Source organism: Diaphorina citri, unplaced genomic scaffold (genome assembly GCF_000475195.1).
Source record: "Diaphorina citri unplaced genomic scaffold, Diaci psyllid genome assembly version 1.1 scaffold756, whole genome shotgun sequence".
Classification (NCBI taxonomy): Eukaryota; Metazoa; Arthropoda; class Insecta; order Hemiptera; family Psyllidae; genus Diaphorina; species Diaphorina citri.
This window is the reverse complement of record NW_007378189.1, coordinates 35,365-56,180: the sequence shown is the minus strand read 5'-3', so window position 1 is coordinate 56,180 and position 20,816 is coordinate 35,365. Positions and strand designations below refer to the sequence as shown.

The 20,816-nt window shown below is 36.2% G+C and overlaps 1 protein-coding gene and 1 long non-coding RNA gene across 2 annotated transcripts in view; both read left to right on the top strand.

Moving 5' to 3' along the window:
- Window positions 1-20,816, top strand: part of LOC103511822 (mitochondrial carrier protein Rim2) — a 42,946-nt gene that overhangs the window by 6,785 nt on the left and 15,345 nt on the right. The window lies entirely within an intron of this gene.
- Window positions 16,929-17,172, top strand: LOC113468506. The gene is made up of 2 exons (XR_003392239.1): window positions 16,929-17,060; window positions 17,141-17,172. It is a non-coding gene; the product is annotated as an uncharacterized LOC113468506 (long non-coding RNA).

Here is a 20,816-nt window from a genome sequence, read left to right as displayed (position 1 = left end):
ACTTTCTTCACAAGGACATGTCCTGCACAAGAGAAATTAGAGTGCATCCATGCAACAATGATGTAGACTTTCTTCACAAGGACATGTCCTGCACAAGAGAAATTAGAGTGCATCCATGCAACAATGATGTACCCTCAATAGAGAATAAGGAATAACAATAAGAATAATAATCACAATAGACTTTCTTCACAAGGACATGTCCTGCACAAGAGAAATTAGAGTGCATCCATGCAACAATGATGTACCCTCAATAGAGAATAAGGAATATAAGAATAATAATCACAATAAAAAACTGCGTAGTAAACAAACTCCCAAATTTTGAAATGAAGGGGGGAAATAAGGCCTACGTGACGAAGACCACGTTTCTCTCGAGAGTCTCGTGAGGCTTGTTGTTGTTTTCATATTTTTGTGCTCGTTGTATTTGTCTGCTGCCACATGTTTCGTGTTTACTCCTCTCCCTGTAGTATTTACAGCCCTGACCTCTTATCCACGGCAACAGGGCAACCTTCGCTGTAGAATAATTTCGGTGATCTGCTTTATCTAGTAATGCTTATAGCACTGGTTCGTATAGGAAATCATCTAATATTGTTCCTCGGTATGATAGTAAATACATAATTATGTTCATTTCATAGGTGGGAGCCTGTATGAATCTGTCTCTTGTATATTGTTTGTTTCTCCTATTTATTAATTTATTTTAGTAAAATTGGTGTATTGTTTCTTTTGTTCCCTTTTCGTATGGTCCAGATCTTATATTTCATCCTCAACAGAGGTGCCATAGATTCATAGAATGAATTTTATTCACAAACTTGGTTGCTCAGAAAACCTCCAAACTCTTTGCATTGTCCACCAAGGTATTAGATTTGGTCCTCGTGTCATTCAACTCTGAGAGCATTGTCAAATTTGAACTCCACTCCCGGGTCTCATAGGGTACCTATCATGTGGTTAGCCTTGCCACTTCCTATACTTTCACCGTATAGAACTCTTGCCTCTAGTTCTAAATCAGCTGACCGATCACAATGATCACCAAAAATTAATAAAACGTGGCCACATTAGCCCAGTCTCGCAGACGATAGACGGTATAACCTTAAAACTTGGCACAACTTCAAGAATGAAAAGAAATGATTCCAAGTATGAAACGAAGGTGTGCTCCATAACAACGCAATGGATTCGGATACCAAACTTAGAACCAGTTTGCTGGAGAATTCAGCTGTAGAAGGACTCAGGGGGGAGATAAACAAGTTGTTTATCAGATTGTTGTTCATTCTGTCGATCTTATGAAAACGAAAATTGAGAACGCAATTAAAATATCCTGATGAAATCCATAAAAACATTACAGCGGCCCCCTCTTCAATCTTCAGTAATATCTTCTTACTTCGCTGTCATTGTTTTCTTCTTCATTCTTGAAGCTCATGTTACACTTAGTTTGCAGCTTTATATCTTCTTACTTCGCTGTCATTGTTTTCTTCTTCATTCTTGAAGCTCATGTTACACTTAGTTTGCAGCTTTTGCCTTACAAGTTGTTAAAAAATCATCACGCTTTTCCAGCCTTACTCTTATTTCCTTCAGGATAAGGTTACAAAGTTTTCCTTTGTGTTCGAAATTGACACATTGAATCCTGGTTAGATCATCATTTTTACCATCAATTATTCTAATTGTCATTTATCTTCAAAATATCCTGCAAAAAACTTCAGAGGTATACAGATAGATTCCGTTCAATAATATCTATCAGTTATCATAAGTCTAATTTCGTTATCTTCCTTATCTACTTCATGTACTCAGTAAAACCTCTTCCTGTACAGTGTACACACATGTGAAAAGTGTACTGAAGAGCTTCCCCGCCAACCACCAATACTTGTCGTTGTAATATATTTTTTTCTGCGTCATACCACATACCCTTTCTCTCCCTCCTTCATCTTTTTTCCCGCGCTTTCACCATGTTTTGAAATAACCCTGAACTTGAAGTACAGGACTTGTGGCGCCCTTTTATTTCCAGGATTGACAATGTTTTACTGCGCAAAAAAGTTATTGAAAGCGGAAAAAATATGGAAACAGAAAGGTTTGCATTGACAGTTTAAATGGCTTTACCTCCAAACCGATATTACCCAACCCAACATCAACATTAACATACTCTTTTAGTTTGTTCCTCAAATGAATTAATGAAATTGAAGACCTATAAATGCATGACGAAAATGGTGCAACATCAGAGGATTTGAGTATAACAATGGCAAACTTACAAATAGCAACGTTAATGCTGAAATAAAGCCATGAAACAATACTTTATAAACAACAATTATACGGTAGATCCGCTTAAACCATGGAGTACTCGAGGCATTGCAAACATTAATGCTCTTCTTGCCTGGGGACCTAGTGATCAAGATAGCATGTAGTATGTAGTTGTTATTATAATTATAACTTTTAACCACATACCGTTAACCATAGTGTAGATCAGTAGTGTCAATACCTATGTCTATCATAAATTTTGTCACTCTTGATCAGTGGTTTTGCTCTCTTTATCTTATAACCGTAGGGCCATTCTTAATTACTATTCAAATAGTTAAATACTACTATCTCCAAATGGGCTCACATTTGTTTATTATTGAAATTACACAATATAATCTAAATTATTGGATAGTTTGTGTTATTTTCCACCATTTACTAATGTGTTTTTCATTTATAGTTGACGTGACTCATATCAGGAAAACCTTTTTATTGAATTTAGAAGTGAGTAATTATACGGATTAACAACGTTTTATGTAGATTTGTAGAACACAGACATTACCAATGTAAACAAACCTTACAGTGCATATTGTTTATTTTGTCGTGGTTTTGTTTATATTTTTCAACAGTTTTCATCTGTGATCTTAGAAGCTAGCTTTTCCTCGCTACTAATGACAAGTCTCTTGCCCCCTCTCTTCTTTCCTAAATAATCCTTATCCTTTCATTAATTGCCATGAGCCATGAGCTTATCCCAGAAAGATTCCTCCTATTGGCTTGTCTGCGTTGTGCGAAGCACGTAGCCCATACAATTTCTCACAATGTGTTGCTCTATAACTTTGTATTTGTAATCGCTATTGATCCATGAATACCTGACCATATTCGGGGGCTAACACGGCCGGCTGATTGTAAACATCATTGAACATTGTTTACAAACATGTAATTCAATAATAATAAATATGTATCGTATGATTCGAAATGGATTGTAACAAGCAGTAAATTTGACCTTAATACACCCATATCCTCCCTTATATTAGTCATACTGAATAGATGAAGTTATTAGCGAACGTGTAGAAAAACATGCGGATTGGCACGAAGCTTACAAGTGACTAGGTCACTAACACAGTTATCCTTGACTTATACGTTTCTTATTTATAGCTCAATGGAGCAGTCCCAATTAAGATTAGCAATTCTGCAATGTGTTATCTATTTGTTATTGTACTGAGAGAAAAAAAAAGGGAAAAATTATCATTTTCCCCCTGAACCGACAACGTGCTAGTTTCAACGTAGAGATAAATTGTATTTTTTACTACCATCTCTGTTTGCACACATATTTTGCTGTCTGTCACGTAGCGTAGGTACATAAATGTATACGAGTTCTGTGTTGAGGTCAGACGATTGGAAAAGGGGAAAACAAACACCCTTAATTACTAGATTTACTTAAATTGCTTGTATCTGGCTCCGTTGAAAATCACAGATGGCCAGCAGTTACTGTTTTAGAAAGTTATTTGTATACTGGGAATCTAGGTTGGAATCGATTATGGTGGCAAAAATGAAATGTCGTATCGAATAACATTCTGTAATACGTGGAATATTAAATGTATACGAGTTCTGTGTTGAGGTCAGACGATTGGAAAAGGGGAAAACAAACACCCTTAATTACTAGATTTACTTAAATTGCTTATATCTGGCTCCGTTGAAAATCACAGATGGCCAGCAGTTACTGTTTTAGAAAGTTTTATTTGTATACTGGGAATCTAGGTTGGAATCGATTATGGTGGCAAAAATAAAATGTCGTATCGAATAACATTCTGTAATACGTGGAATATAAGTTGTATGAAAACGAAGTAATAACCTAATTGTCTTTCAATCCATCCTGTAAAAAGTATAGATTTCCTCCTTTTTGACGGAGTTCAAACTCCCTGGTACAGCCTAGTACAGTCTGACTGTTACAATATTCCGTAGCTTTATAGATTTCCTCCTTTTTGACGGAGTTCAAACTCCCTGGTACAGCCTAGTACAGTCTGACTGTTACAATATTCCGTAGCTTTTTTTTATTGCATTTCAGTTTGATTTTTACTTTTGCAAAGTATGGGTGCTTTATGTTGTGGTGGTAACTCGATTCAGCTGCTACAGTTGTATACACACGTATTCCTCATGATCCACCAAGCTATGCTGAAGCAACTGATAGTGATGTTGGAGAGCATCCTCTCATACCTTGTGCACCTAAAATACGAAAGTCAAAATCTACATCCAGAAAGTACAAACCAAAGGAGAATGGAATATCCGAACATGATCTTAGAAGCTAGTATTTCCTCACTACTGATGACAAGTCTCTTGCCTCCTCTCTTCTTTCCTAAATAATCCCTATCCTTTCATTAATTATTGACAATGTTTTACTGCGCAAAAAAGTTATTGAAAGCGGTGGAAACAGAAAGGTTTGCATTGACAGTTTAAATGGCTTTACCCCCAAACCGATATTACCCAACATCAACATTAACATTAGTATTAGTATTAATAGTGCTTTATTTATTCATATTTTTAACAGTAGGTACAATATTACAATAGTTTGTTACAACAGTAGGTACAATATTACATACTCTTTTAGTTTGTTCCTCAAATGAATTAATGAAATTGAAGACCTATATATGCATATTATGACGAAAATGGTGCAATATCAGAGGATTTGAGTATAACAGTGGCAAACTTACAAATAGCAACGTTAATGCTGAAATAAAGCCATGAAACAATACTTTACAAACAACAATTATAACGAATTAACAACGTTTTATGTAGATTTGTAGAACACAGACATGACCAATGTAAACAAACCTTACAGTGCATATTATTATTGTTTATTTTGTTGTGGTTTTGTTTATATTTTTCAACAGTTTTCATTTGTGATCTTAGAAGCTAGTATTTCCTCACTACTGATGACAAGTCTCTTGCCTCCTCTCTTCTTTCCTAAATAATCCCTATCCTTTCATCAATTGCAATGAGCCATGAGCTTGTCCTAGAAAGATTCCTCCTATTCACTTGTCTGCGTTGTGCGAAGCACGTAGCCCATACAATTTCTCACAATGTGTTGCTCTATAACTTTGTAATCGTTATTGATCCATGAATACCTGACCATATTCGGGGATTAACGTTGTGCGAAGCACGTAGCCCATACAATTTCTCACAATGTGTTGCTCTATAACTTTGTAATCGTTATTGATCCATGAATACCTGACCATTTTCGGGGACTAGCGCGGCCGGCTGATTGTAAACATCATTGAACATTGTTTACAAACATGTAATTCAATAATAATAATAAATATGTATCGTATGATTCGAAATGGATTGTAACAAGCAGTAAATTTGACCTTAATACACCCATATCCTCCCTTACATTAGTCATACTGAATAGATGAAGTTATTAGCGAACGTGTAGAGAAACATGCGGATTGGCACGAAGCTTACAAGTGACCAGGTCACTAACACAGTTATCCTTGACTAATACGTTTCTTATTTATAGCTCAATGGAGCAGTTCCAATTAAGATTAGCAATTCTGTAATGTGTTATCTGTTTGTTATTGTAATGAGAGAAAAAAAAAAGGGAAAAATTATCATTTTCCCCCTGAACCGACAACGTGCTAGTTTCAACGTAGAGATAAATTGTATTTTTTACTACCATCTCTGTTTGCACACATATTTTGCTGTCTGTCACGTAGCGTAGGTACATAAATGTATACGAGTTCTGTGTTAAGGTCAGACGATTGGAAAAGGGGAAAACAAACACCCTTAATTACTAGATTTACTTAAATGGCTTGTATCTGGCTCCGTTGAAAATCACAGATGGCCAGCAGTTACTGATTTAGAAAGTTTTATTTGTATACTGGGGATCTAGGTTGGAATTGATTATGGTGGCAAAAATAAAATGTTTCGAATAACATTCTGTAATACGTGGAATAAAAGTTGTATGAAAACGAAGTAATAACCTAATTTTCTTTCAATCCATCCTGTAAAAAGTATAGATTTCCTCCTTTTTGACGGAGTACAAACTCCCTGGTACAGCCTAGTACAGTCTGACTGTTACAATATTCCGTAGCTTTTTTATTGCATTTCAGTTTGATTTTTACTTTTGCAAAGTATGGGTGCTTTATGTTGTGGTGGTAACTCGTCAGTAAATGTCGGTTCCGTTTTAGATCGAGTGATTTCACAAGCGTCAAACGAGGATGATTGTCTTTTGTACCGATTAGCAAATTACAAAAATGGTGGAGAACTCGTTGATGCCTACAATATTGGTGGCCAAGTGGAAGTTGAAAAGTTAATCAAGGAACAGTTTGGTGTTCTCATGTACAATGATGGGACGGGCCAAGTCATCGATAAAACGGAATATCTCAAGTGGAGATATAGAGATTCTGATCAGTTTGTCATCCCAGTTGAGAAAGTTCTTAGTCCTCTTGATCCATTATCCAAATGGAGAGACCATGAAGCCTGTTGGCAAATGCAGTATCGTGGATCTCTAGGTGAAACATTACTCCACGTGCTTATTATTTGTGATACAAAACTACACACTAGACTTGCAAGAACACTTCTCAAATGTTTCCCAAGGCTTTCGCAAGACGTTGTAGAAGGTGAAGAATATCTTGGTGCTAGCGCACTTCACTTGGCCATTGCATATGCAAATAATGAATTGGTTGCAGATTTGATAGAGGCTGGAGCTAACGTTACTCAAAGAGCTATTGGAAGCTTTTTCCTGCCTCGTGATCAACAAACTCCTAGACCAAGTCGACACACTGACTATGAAGGTTTAGCCTACTTGGGTGAATATCCTCTCTCTTGGGCTGCTTGCTGCTCCAATGAAAGCGTTTATAACTTACTCATTGACTCAGGAGCAATTCCAGATGCCAAGGACTCATTTGGAAATATGATTCTTCATATGGTGGTGGTCAATGATAAGCTGGACATGTTTGGCTATGCATTACGACATCCCAAGACTCCTGCGAGTAATGGTATTTTAAATAATGACGGATTTACACCTCTAACATTATCATGTCAACTAGGAAGAGCCGATGTATTCAGAGAAATGTTAGAACTAAGCTGCAAAGAGTTCTGGAGGTACAGTAACATCACATGCTCTGCTTATCCGTTGAATGCCTTAGATACGTTACTGCCTGATGGCAGGACTAATTGGAATTCAGCATTATTTATCATTTTGAACGGTACTAAGGAAGCTCACTTAGACATGTTGGATGGAGGAATCATTCAGAGACTTCTAGAAGAGAAGTGGAAAACTTTTGCACAGAGACAGTTTATGAAGCGGTTGTTAATCCTTTCCTTGCATTTACTCTTTATGAGCTTGGCCGTTTATTTTCGACCTACAGATCGAGATGAACCTTTACTTGGAGGAACTGATTGGCAATCCATAGCGCGATATTGTTTTGAAATTGGAACTATCTGTGGTGTAGTTTCATACATAATATTCCAACAAGGTGGCGAAATAAAAAATCAAGGCTTTTCAAGTTTTATGAAGCAACTCAAAAATGAACCTGCCAAGCTAATATTTCTCATATCGAATATCATGATATTATCTTGTATTCCTTTTCGTATAATGGGAGACAAAAAGACAGAAGAAGCAATATTGATTTTTGCAGTCCCTGGTTCTTGGTTTCTGTTGATGTTTTTCGCTGGAGCTATTCGACTGACAGGACCTTTTGTCACCATGGTATACAGTATGATTACTGGGGATATGTTAACGCTTGCCACAAATGGTAGGGATACTTGTTTCAAGTCTAAATAGCACAAATGTATTGCAATTTTTGTTATAGTAGGTACAATCATAGGTACCATATTTCAGTATCTGCAAAGGTGTGTCCACACATAGTCGTCCGGCCGTCGGTCGATGTCGACCGAACTGTCCACACTGCCTCGACAACATAGATGTACCTCGTCGAACGACGGCTTTTCGGTTATGTTTGGACACACTTTGAAACCTAAATACAAAACCCTGATATGATGGTCAATGCTCTGGATTCTTTATATCGAGGGTTATTCATACAGCCGTCGCACGTCGTGACTTCTAAACTACTGACGCATTCAACATAGTCGGTCGCCAAATTATACTCTGAATCATGCAAATTACATTTCTCCAAATTGCTCCCGCACAATATCTATCAGCAAGATAAATTTAGAATTATCTTTTCTTCTTTCTTTTTCCATCAAATTTGAGTGGCATAGTGACGTGTGTCTGGCTGTCTGGTGTAATATTCTGTTGAAACAAAGAGATTGAAGTTTATTTATGGTGAATCTATTACAGCATAGATGCAGCAATGTAGTTATATTTCGAAAATTCGATTTGAACCCTTTCCAACTGTTGTTTTCAAATTTCCTATAACATGCATTGTATTTTTAGAACCTTTTCCTTTAATTAGCTCTACCACAGTAATAATGTTGTTTAATGAGCGAGGAAAAAGATAACAGTTTTACGAGTAAAATGTTAAGTGTGTTTTTTAATTATGTCTAAACGCAATGTGACCCTTCTGTCAAAATGCGTTTGTTCGAAAGAACCAACTAGATGTTCTACTGTCCACTCTTCAATCACTTTTATTTCAAGATTCATGCTTCATTTTCTTTTGCATATTTCTTCATCTAGTAGGCTAGCGCCATAGTCTATAAATTAGTCTATTGTTTGAAGTCGTCCCTATTATTCCAGCTAGAGTTATGTATTATTTTACTTACTTGTGAGAGTTCATGGTCAACTGTCTTTTCTATAGGGGCGAACAGTACGCGAAATTGGAGTGTACAGTCGGAAATACTTTGTCCTATGCTTCATTTTCTTTTGCATATTTCTTCATCTAGTAGGCTAGCGCCATAGTCTATAAATTAGTCTATTGTTTGAAGTCGTCCCTATTGTTCCAGCTAGAGTTATGTATTATTTTACTTACTTGTGAGAGTTCATGGTCAACTGTCTTTTCTATAGGGGACAGTACGCGAAATTGGAGTGTACAGTCGGAAATACTTTGTCCGTCTTCTAAGCTTTGGAGTTACTCTTCACGTCACCTTTTCCTCATACACCTCTTCAGACGAGACGTCAAGTAGCAGCTTTTACACAAATTAGTTGAGTGTTGCTACGCCCGGCACCCTTGTATATTTCAGTATCTGCAAAGGTGTGTCCACACATAGTCGTCCGGCCGTCGGTCGATGTCGACCGAACTGTCCACACTGCCTCGACAACTTAGATTTACCTCGTCGGTCGACGGCTTTTCGGTTATGTTTGGACACACTTTGAAACCTAAATATAAAACCCTCATATGATGGTCAATGCTCTGGATTCTTTATATCGAGGGTTATTCATACAGCCGTCGCACGTCGGGACGTCTAAACTACTGACGCATTCAACATAGTCGGTCGCCAAATTATACTCTGAATCATGCAAATTACATTTCGCCAAATTGCTCCCGCACAATATCTATCAGCAAGATAAATTTAGAATTTTAGTTAAATATATATATAAAGAAAGTTATGGATGTTGGTGGCTGACAAAGAGGTTGCCCCACTAGAGGTGTTTGAGGTGAAGTTTGAGATTGCTCCCGCACAATATCCGCATTCAACATAGTCGGTCGCCAAATTATACTCTGAATCATGCAAATTACATTTCTCCAAATTGCTCCCGCACAATATCTATCAGCAAGATAAATTTAGAATTATCTTTTCTTCTTTCTTTTTCCATCAAATTTGAGTGGCATAGTGACGTGTGTCTGGCTGTCTGGTGTAATATTCTGTTGAAAGAAAGAAATTGAAGTTTATTTATGGTGAATCTATTACAGCATAGATGCAGCAATGTAGTTATATTTGATAAAGAAAAGTGTTGAAAAATGATGAAGCTAGTACGGTATAAATGCAGATACTGCAGAATGTAGAAACGCAAAAAAATTGGTATAATGGGATCTTCAAAGGATTGGAGGACTTTGGGAGCCTTGATTCTGATGTGTTGTCAGACATACTCAAAATTACTCCCGCAGCTAATTATAAGATAAGATAAAGAAAAGTGTTGAAAAATGATGAAGCTAGTACGGTATAAATGCAGATACTGCAGAATGTAGATACGCAAAAAAAAATTGGTATAATGGGATCTTCAAAAGATTGGAGGACTTTGGGAGCCTTGATTCTGACGTGTTGTCAGACATACTCAAAATTACTCCCGCAGCTAATAAAATGAACATCACCTCATCGCCTTGTTTTCAATGTTTTGTCAGCCTTCATTGGAGAAAATTTGGAATGCCGCGAATACCACATGATAAAGCGTTGACCTTTGTCAGGTCAGTGTGTGTCGCTGTGTCGGTCTCAAATTCTCAATTAAATTACATAATAATGATAACATTCAACATTTGGAATATGACTGAATATTAATGTTATCATTCTTGCTCTCATTAAATCATTTGTCAATTACTTTTTGTTTTGTCATTTACATGCAATTAACGAAAAGATGTTGCTTTTACTAGTATTGCCAGTTTTCGGTGTGCTGTTGTCAGCGAATCTATGAAAATACATACGGTCAGTGTGTGTCGCTGTGTCGGTCTCAAATTCTCAATTAAATTACATAATAATGATAACATTCAACATTTGGAATATGACTGAATAATGTTATCATTCTTGCTCTCATTAAATCATTTGTCAATTAAGTACTTTTTGTTTTGTCATTTACATGCAATTAACGAAAAGATGTTGCTTATACTAGTATTGCCAGTTTTCGGTGTGCTGTTGTTAGCGAATCTATGAAAATACATATATAATATACATTGGAGTTCGTTGTGCACTCCAACTTTCCAACAATTCACTCCAACAACTTACAGCCCGTTTTCCCCATAAGTTTATCTGTGAATTCTGGATGACCTCAAGTTATCTCAAGTTAACCAACCTCAGTGGTGCAGTGGTTAGCACGGTGGACTTTGAATCTGGAGGTTGGTGGTTCGAGTCCAAGTCATGTCATAAAATTTAGCGTAGTATATTAAGTGGGGAACGACATTTGTGACAAGCATTTATGCTTAACACAATTAAAATTCCTTTTTTCTTGCTCTCATTAAATCATTTGTCAATTAAGTACTTTTTGTTTTGTCTTTTACATGCAATTAACGAAAAGATGTTGCTTATATACTAGTATTGCTAGTTTTCGGTGTGCTGTTGTCAGCAAATCTATGAAAATACATACATAATATACATTGGAGTTCGTTGTGCACTTCAACATTCCAACAATTCACTCCAACAACTTACAGCCCGTTTTCCCCATAAGTTTATCTGTGTAATCTGGATGACCTTAAGTTATCTTTTTCTCCAGCTCAATGGAAAATTCAAGGAGAATCACTGATTTAATCACGGGACTGTAACTTTTTCTAGAACTTAATAGTTTGCGTCAATCGATAAAAATAGGCAACTGGGAAAAATAATTGAAATCTCCTTTCTTTGTGATGAGTTAGTAAGGAAAATACGAGTAGCGATAAAGAAAATCACCGTTAAATGCAACATTTGTATACGGGAACGATAAAAAATTTAAAGGTCATATGTACCTAGTAACTAAGAAATGTATTGTTCATTGATCTTATCACGAAATCTCTTTTCTTTGTGATGAGTTAGTAAGGAAAATACGAGTAGCGATAAAGAAAATCACCGTTAAATGCAACATTTGTATATGGGAACGGTAAAAAATTTAAAGGTCATATGTACCTAGTAACTAAGAAATGTATTCTTCATTGAGCTTATCACTAGTGATGCTGATAACACTGATTAGACGATGTCACAACCTGATAAAATATATTTTGCCACTTGAGATGTTACAACAGATGTAGTCATTCAATACTCATCAAACTTTGTTAATTACTCGGAATACGGAATTATACTGAAAGCTTGGATCTTTTTCATGGTCATATTAAAACGATGCCATTTATATGAAAATAAAAGAACCAAGTTTTAGGAACACAAAATCTAACTTCTTTGAAATTACATGGCGACATCCGCAATGAAAGGGTTTGTAAGCTATTTTACTAGAGCAGCACATGACCAATTTCCTATCTAGGTGTTGTGGTTCTAGAGATAGAGCGATCAGTGTGTGAAATGTGAATGAGTGAATGGATCTCGTTCTTATAATATAAGACTCGCACTTCGTGCTCGGGAGGGGGGCTTGAAGCCCCCCTCCACCCCCCGGGGGCTTCGCGTGTTCGCTACGCGGAGTTGCGTATACGCGGGCTTAAACCATGGAGTACTCGAGGCATTGCAAACATTAATGCTCTTCTTGCCTGGGGACCTAGTGATCAAGATAGCATGTAATATGTACCGTTAACCATAGTGTAGATCAGTAGTGTCAATACCTATATCTATCATAAATTTTGTCACTATTGATCAGTGGTTTTACTCTCTTTATCTTATAACCGTAGGGCCATTCTTAATTACTATTCAAATAGTTAAATACTACTATCTCCAAATGGGCTCACATATTTGTTTATTATTGAAATTACACAATATAATCTAAATTATTGGATAGTTTGTGTTATTTTCCACTATTTACTAATGTGTTTTTCATTTATAGTTGACGTGACTCATATCAGGAAAACCTTTTTATTGAATTTAGGTGAGTGTCCAAGAGTCCAAGATCAAACTTGAACCAAAATACCATGTTGACAGGTACTTGACCTTATGTGAACAATGAACATGAACAATGTAGATTCGTATTTTCCAAATCTAAATTATTGGATAGTTTGTGTTATTTTCCACTATTTACTAATGTGTTTTTCATTTATAGTTGACGTGACTCATATCAGGAAAATCTTTTTATTGAATTTAGGTGAGTGTCCAAGATCAAACTTGAACCAAAATATCATGTTGACAGGTACTTGAGCTTATGTGAACAATGAACATGAACAATGTAGATTCGTATTTTCCTTTTGCTATTTTCATGCAGAATTTTCACGTACAAAATGCATCGCCACTCGTCAGAACCTCTCTCAAGACCTTGCCAAAACGTTTCATATAACGTGAGTTAAGTACTTTTAACCAACTACGTATAGAAATAAAATCGAAAAGAATAGAGAAAAGTTGTAAACAAAAAGATTACCGCGCGTTAATCTTGAGAAAAATATGAAAACAGTCAAGTAGGTGATGGAACTTGATGCAATAGTTATTATTACTCATAATACCCCCATTATCACACTTGTTCTTCCTAGTATTAGAATTACGAACTATTAACGTCAACGTCTGGTCAGTTTCCATGCATGTCATGTCTGTCATCTATGTTGTTACATCTATATTTCACAGCTTTTCAGCGAATCGGATTTTTTCCATTAATAAAGTGACAATTCGGTAGATACACATGATGCCGTTTATTTCATTCCTTAATTCCCAGCCGTTTCTGAGATATAAGCGTGGTTCGCAAATCACGAACCACCCTGTATTTCACCGCTTTTCAGCGAATCGGATTTTTTCCATTAATAAAGTGACAATTCGGTAGATACATATATTGATAAACCAGGCCTTCACAATAATAAATAATGAAGAGTTCCTCGAGTTATGCTCTACTTCGATTGAAAGATACTTAAAATGAACCGTCGTCACTGGCTCCGGTTATTTATGAGTACCTAAACAATGTAAATCGTAAACATGTGTGCATTACGAATACCACGCGGCATGGTATCGCGAGTGAATTGATTCCTCACAACAACAATGCGATCTAGACTCAACCCAGCCTAGAGCCTACAGACTGCAAAGTGTAGACAATTTATTGCCACTCAAAGTAATATGAAAACAACATGAACCTATCTATCTGTATCTCAGGCCGATGATAATATTGTGTGGTGTACTGCATCATTTCTGTAATACCAGTAACCATGTAGCTCTCATGGTTCATCATTATTGAATGGGTCAAGTGTGGCGCAGAATGGTGATTTTCCTATTTTGAACAAAACAGGCCGTGTGAAAGTGATTGGTGGTTTGGTATACTACTTGAGTGTCAGAATGACTCATTTGAAGCCACGGGCTGTGATAATGCTGCTCTGATAGTTTGATAACCCCCTATTTGAGATACATCAGTGAGGATATTTGGCACTCTCTAAGTGTGTAACACCTTGAAGGTGATTTGCCAGAAAATAAGACTCGGGTTTATTATAAGCTTGGTGGTTTGTCGAGTAAGTACTAGACAGTTCTAATGTTCAATGTAAACACTCAGCTGAGCTCCGAGCGGCATTACTTGCACGGTCAAATGAAATGTTGAATCACAAAACAATGAAATAAACTTGGCAAGGAACTGGGGCAGTTTAGTGGCGCCCAAAAGGGGGAGACTTCGCCTTCCCTCGTGAAGTTAGCAATATGAAGAATAGTTGTGGTGTCTGGGGGGGAAACCTGCAAGAAAATCTGGGGAAACCGAAGGTAATAAAAGTGGGGTACTGGGATATAAATAGGAAATGATACTGCATTCATACGATATGGATGCATCTTTATTCATTCTGTCCTTCTGAACAAACGTCATTGTCTCCACGACGGCTATATCAGAAATAGGTACCTAAATATGTATTATGCGCCAGTTTACTCCAGCAGTAGGCTACTACTATTATTGTGGTCAAATTCTCAAATTATATTGAGGATAAAATTCTATACCTCGGCTGGGATTGAAACCACGCCCTCCTGTTTACCAGTCGAGCGCCTTGACCACTACACCACCGAGGCGGGTTATATATATATAATGACTTTTAAAACAGCCTTACCCGATTGAACTTATACAATGTGCCATACAAAGTTAATTGTAAGTTTTTTCTTCGAAATTCCATTTTAATTAAATTGACTTTTTTCAACTTTGCGCGTGGCTGGTATCCGGATGGGTGATCATCATGGGCAGTTGCGATTTACTAATTTTTCCTGGTCCCACTTAGGCTATGTAAGGTGAAGGGTAAAATCCCCGCCAGGGACCTTTTATTTAGAGCTTTTTTAGAGGCGGTGGACTGCACCACCGAACTTATAGTTAAGGTGTCCCTACATATTAAAATATGAAGATACCTATATACCTATTAACATTAGGTACCTATTAGGTACTTATTAACAAACTTAGTATTCAAGTCCATTTTTTGTATTATCCAATAAATCTAAAAATAATTCAGCCCCAAGTTTGGCAAGGATAAAATTATTAGCAGGTATCTGAGTAATCAGTTAAGTTGTGACCAGTGCTAACTATGTTGTAATGGTCGTACGTGTGGTTCGCTACCAGTTACCACCTACGGCCTACCCAACACTGACAAATCTATCTATCTATCTATCTAACTCGATAGTCTCTGTAGACACCTGAAAGTGAATTTGTTGTGACTTCGGAGTAGGCTGCATGGCAGGAGTAATACGAGAACATAATTAGTTAATTAGAATTTTAGAATTAGACTCGTGGTTTGCCGGCAGAATACGGTTCCTAATCTGATAAGATGTGATACGTTAAGATTTTTTTTTTTATTATTTTTTAAATTTTAATTTTTTATTATTATTATTTTTTTGTAATGTAAAAGCTTGACTTCTCGGTACTAATGTTCTCTTTGTATCCTTCATTTGCAGAAGTGGCACGGACACGACTGCGGGAGGAGGGTACCAAATACAAGTCATTCTTCCAGACGCTGGCCACCGTGGCCCACGAAGAAGGAGCCCGGGGCCTCTATCGGGGCCTGTCCACTCAACTGATCCGTCAGATTCCCAACACGGCCATTATGATGGCCACCTATGAGGCTGTGGTGTATGTTCTCACTGCTTACTATCAGAATAGAGACAACACATTCTATGACGCAGAGTGAAGAAGACAATGGAAGCCATGTCACGTGACATGGTTGAAGTGTCAAACGCTTTTTTGATGTCAAAAGCAAAATGGTTGTGTGAAGAAGACAATGGAAGCCATGTCACGTGACATGGTTGAAGTGTCAAACGCTTTTTTGATGTCAAAAGCAAAATGGTTGTGTGCCTAGTTTCTCGAGATTGAATATCTATCTTCCTAGAATGGGAAGATGGTTTAGAAAAGACACGAAAAATGCTCTCAAATATGATTTCTAAAAGTGTCCACGTCGTGCGTGGGTATTCTGGAAGAAAGCACTATTCTGACAGTATGTGGTTTTCTAGAGAATTCCGGTTAACTATTTCTAACGTGGTCTAATTCATTGTCAAACCATTGTTCAAGTGTTGAGTCTCGACTGGGAAGTCTAATCTCACGCTGAAAATAACAACTGTTAACTTGTGTTTATGAAATAAATGCAGATGAAATTGTTTCACTTTAACGGCAACTAAGACAGTGCACACAGCTCTTGGTTGAATTTTAAACCAAAATTATCGAAATGTCCATTTTAGATAAAATTGGGTATATTTTGTGAATTCGTTGAATCATCTAGTTACAAAGTATGTATGTAATAATTTATTGTATTCCACAGCTTGGCATGGATTTTGCCTTTACATATTTTCATACTTAGCATTTTTCCCCCGTTTTACCATAATATTTATTGTTTCACTTTAACGGCAACTAAGACAGTGCACACAGCTCTTGGTTGAATTTTAAACCAAAATTATCGAAATGTCCATTTTAGATAACATTGGGTATATTTTGTGATTCGTTGAATCATCTAGTTACAAAGTATGTATGTAATAATTTATTGTATTCCACAGCTTGACATGGATTTTGCCTTTACATATTTTCATACTTTGCATTTTTCCCCCGTTTTACCATAATATTTACCTTTTTTATTTGGTTTTTAAAAGTACCTATATCAGATGCAATTTGAATTATTCATCATTTCTTCTTTTGTTGATGTGAACAGCTCTGTAACTTATTGTCCTTCAATATTTTCTTTTAGATGATGTAGGTATTCATCATTTCTTCTTTTGTTGATGTGAACAGCTCTGTAACTTATTGTCCTTCAATATTTTCTTTTAGATGATGTAGGTCTTTATAATCTTTATATTCAGTTCACCCCGTTTTATCTTTCCTTCCTCTCCTTTTGTTTCCTTTTACTGTTATTTGGCTTTTTTTCTGTTCTTTATACTTCACGTTATTCTGACAAAATGTTTCAAGAAACATGTTTAATTGTTTTTGGTTTTTCTAATAAAAAATTAGTTACCCATATTACAGTTTACGGAGTAGTCACAAATAATCGAAGAGTTAAAAATAGAGGTTGAGCGGTGAGCTTTCAGTTTTTTTTTCGATAACTTTGTGATCAAGGTTGACCATAATCATAGGAACAAATAAATTGTTCGGATACCTAGGTGCACATACCTTCTGAATGAATAATACATACCTGTACAAAAACATCAAAGTAAGTCCCTAAAAGTCCTGCCTGACTATATTGGTATCAAATGGCATGACAAGTGACATAATAATTTTACTCTTCGTCTCTAGACTCTCTAGCTTTAGGCAGGTACCGATGTACTTATACCTTATACCATACCTATATTTTAAGGAAAAAGTGACAAAAGTTTTTATCTACATTACCAACATAATATTGTTCTATGTTCATAAAAAGTGGCTAATGTTTCAACATTTTTATGGAACAATTCCTAAGAGCTAAGAGTACACAAAACTGAATGAAAATCCCAACCCCAAGGCTGGATATTGGGTCTCGCAAAAGTCACAAAGTAGGTACCTACCTAAGTAAGAATAGGACAGGGTTAAAAATTAAACATAGGTAGGTATAGCTAATAATTTAATAACAGATCTACGTAATACATAAACTTTCACGTACCTATAAGTATTATGTATAGGTACAGAGTAGGCAATGAAGTTATAGGTAATGTGATATGTTATCGATAAACTTAAATAAATAATTTATTTGAATCTAATTTAAGAGCTAATAAAAAGAGCTAAACCCTTGAAACTATAACCAATATCCATATCCAACGCACTTATAACATACGTTGGTATAAATAATTGATTCATCAATAAATTCTTTATTTCACATTGCCTATTCATGTTCAAACCATACAAAAAGTGATTGTTTACTATTATTTATTTCTAGGTTCTTTATTTATTTTATTAGTAATTATAACTGATTTGTATATTTTATGATTTTTATTAAAACCATTTGAAAATTAAAAATATCCTTGGTCTTTTTCTTTCTTTTGTAAAATCAATCTCAAGGGTTTTGAAATACACCAGTTACCAATCGATCAGTGAATTTAAGTAACGTCGTTGGTTTGTATCCGAATGGATCTGCGTGCTACTGGTTTAGGCGGATGGAGATGTTTCCTTATTAATTTTTGGCAAAAGACCAGAAAACGGTTTTTCATTAATGCCTGTGGAAAGGTCCGCCAAGGAAATTATTAGAAGGTATATGGTTTCAGTTGTATCGCTTCCTTATACTCTACAGTAAGTACAATAAATGTGTTTTAAATTCGTAATCGTAACCCATTCTAGAGCTACGGGACAGTACGGGAAAATCCAAACATTTTTGGTCTTCTTATAGGTATTGAATGTCACCAATCTAGTGTTATGTACGGCACATTGCATACACAAAACTTACATGGGCTGTCATAAAATATATAATAATAATTCACATGAATCCTACCGTATTTGAAAAAAAAATGTTTTGTTTACGTCTGACTGTAACAACAACGCTTGAGTTTCATGTAGGACATGAATCCTACCGTAAGAGCGATTCTGGTGAAATTGATTCTGTACGCAAAAGGTTAATAAGAATATAAGTCAAAAGGTTCACACTTACCCATGACTTGAACTTCGAGAGTGCCCCGGGAGCTATAGCCCTGGGCAGTTTTAGCAACACAAGTGTACGTTGCTTGGTCCGATTGACGTTCTACGTTCTCTATGATCAGAGTTCCGTTGGGGAATACCTTCTGTTTTCGGTTGATCGGTAGTGTGCGACCCTCTGGAAAACGAGAAAACATTGGATTATAGACAATTGAGTAGTATCCAGGAAGAAGGGCATAGAATATACTTTGTTTATCCTGCCCGAATAGGACTGAAAAGTCCCTTTACCCCAGCAGTCTAAACAAGGTCTCGTATATTTGATGGGTTATTAAAGAATAATACATACACTAACAATTCATTAAAAAGACCTTGCTTAACTAAAAATTTTTGCTACATATGTTTGCTACATATGCTACATATGTTATTTTTGCTACAAATTCACGCTTAGACCGTGTGTAAGGCAAAGGTTCAGACCATCTGAAAGGCCTTAGGACTCGAAGATTTTTCTGCCACTCACACTCGGACTGTCTGAGAGTGAGTGGCAGGCTTTAACAACCTCCGTGATCGAGCGGTTCACATTAGACTTGTATGGCGGAGGCCCGGGTTCGATTTTCCGGCGGGGTCGAATTTTTTTCGGCTCTGTGCTTGGATTTCAGGTGCACTTAGCTTTGGGAGGACAATTGCATATCTAATTTAATTGAGCAGCGACCAGTGGCGGCATTACCAGTGTAAAAAGATTGATGATACGAGTAGATGAGGAATAATAGTAAAGGAGGCATTTAGTAGGTAGTGCTGTGATATCCACAAAAGTTGTGACGAAGCTTTCTGCTTTACCACAAATACTTCATGATTTGATTTGAGAAGCCATTCATAGTCATAGCAGCGCCAGCGCTAAGAATAAGTTTATTAGTGGTGCCTAATGTGAGTTGTATGAAATTTGAATAAAAGAAGGCTCGGAGAGGTTTTACAGTGTGAAACCCTCGTGAAAATGGCCAAATCCTGTGCTATAGGAGTCGTTGTCTCCTTTAAGATCCATAAATCATTTCAACAAAGCTTAAGGTGAATTTTTTTTTTTTTTTTTTTTTTTTTTCAAAACATTGCTATATTTTGTGAGATTTGGGCAATACTAATTTTACCTGTGTTTATTATTCAGAGTGTTTAATTAATTATTATTATTATTTAAAGATATTTTATGTGAAAACGGTTGAAAGGCAAAAATAATTCTGTGATTTTTCAATTAAATTGACAGTTTCAAAAAAGATTTGTGTAATAGGTAAAATAATTGTGTTCTAGTTTCCCTGTTAATAGAAGGTAAACAAATTTTCCACATTATACAGACAATTTTCCCTAATAAGTAATAAGGTAGGTCAAAAAAAATTTCCATTTTCCTTGGGAATTTTATTTTGACGAACTGTAGGTGCTAGAGCTAATTTGCCCTAATAATAATTACTACCTATTAAGTAGAAGCATGGGAATTTTTCCATCCCAAACTAGGGGTGTGTCATATCAAATCCTATTTTTTTTGCCTAGAAAGTAAATATCCTCAATATGGAATAGGAAACTCGAAATAGACAACAAGGCAACAGATCGTTATGTAAATGGTGATGCTCCACAGTCCACACGGTCTACGGTCTGATGTTCAGATGCTAACCAAGATCAAAATTGACCAATCAAATGCCTTGAGACTATGCTTAGCACGAACTTAAGAGCCAGCATTTTGTTCATAAATATGGGTGTTAGTTTGTTTGATTGATTGACAGACAGACCGACTGACAGACTGTCTGATTGATTTTTATTATTATTCAAACAAGAAACACATTTTCTTTTGTCTGGTAAAATCGGCGTGAAAAGAATCTGACGAGAAAATTGACTAAAATTCTCCTAGCTCCCCTACTATTTATGTCCAGTTGTGCAGAAG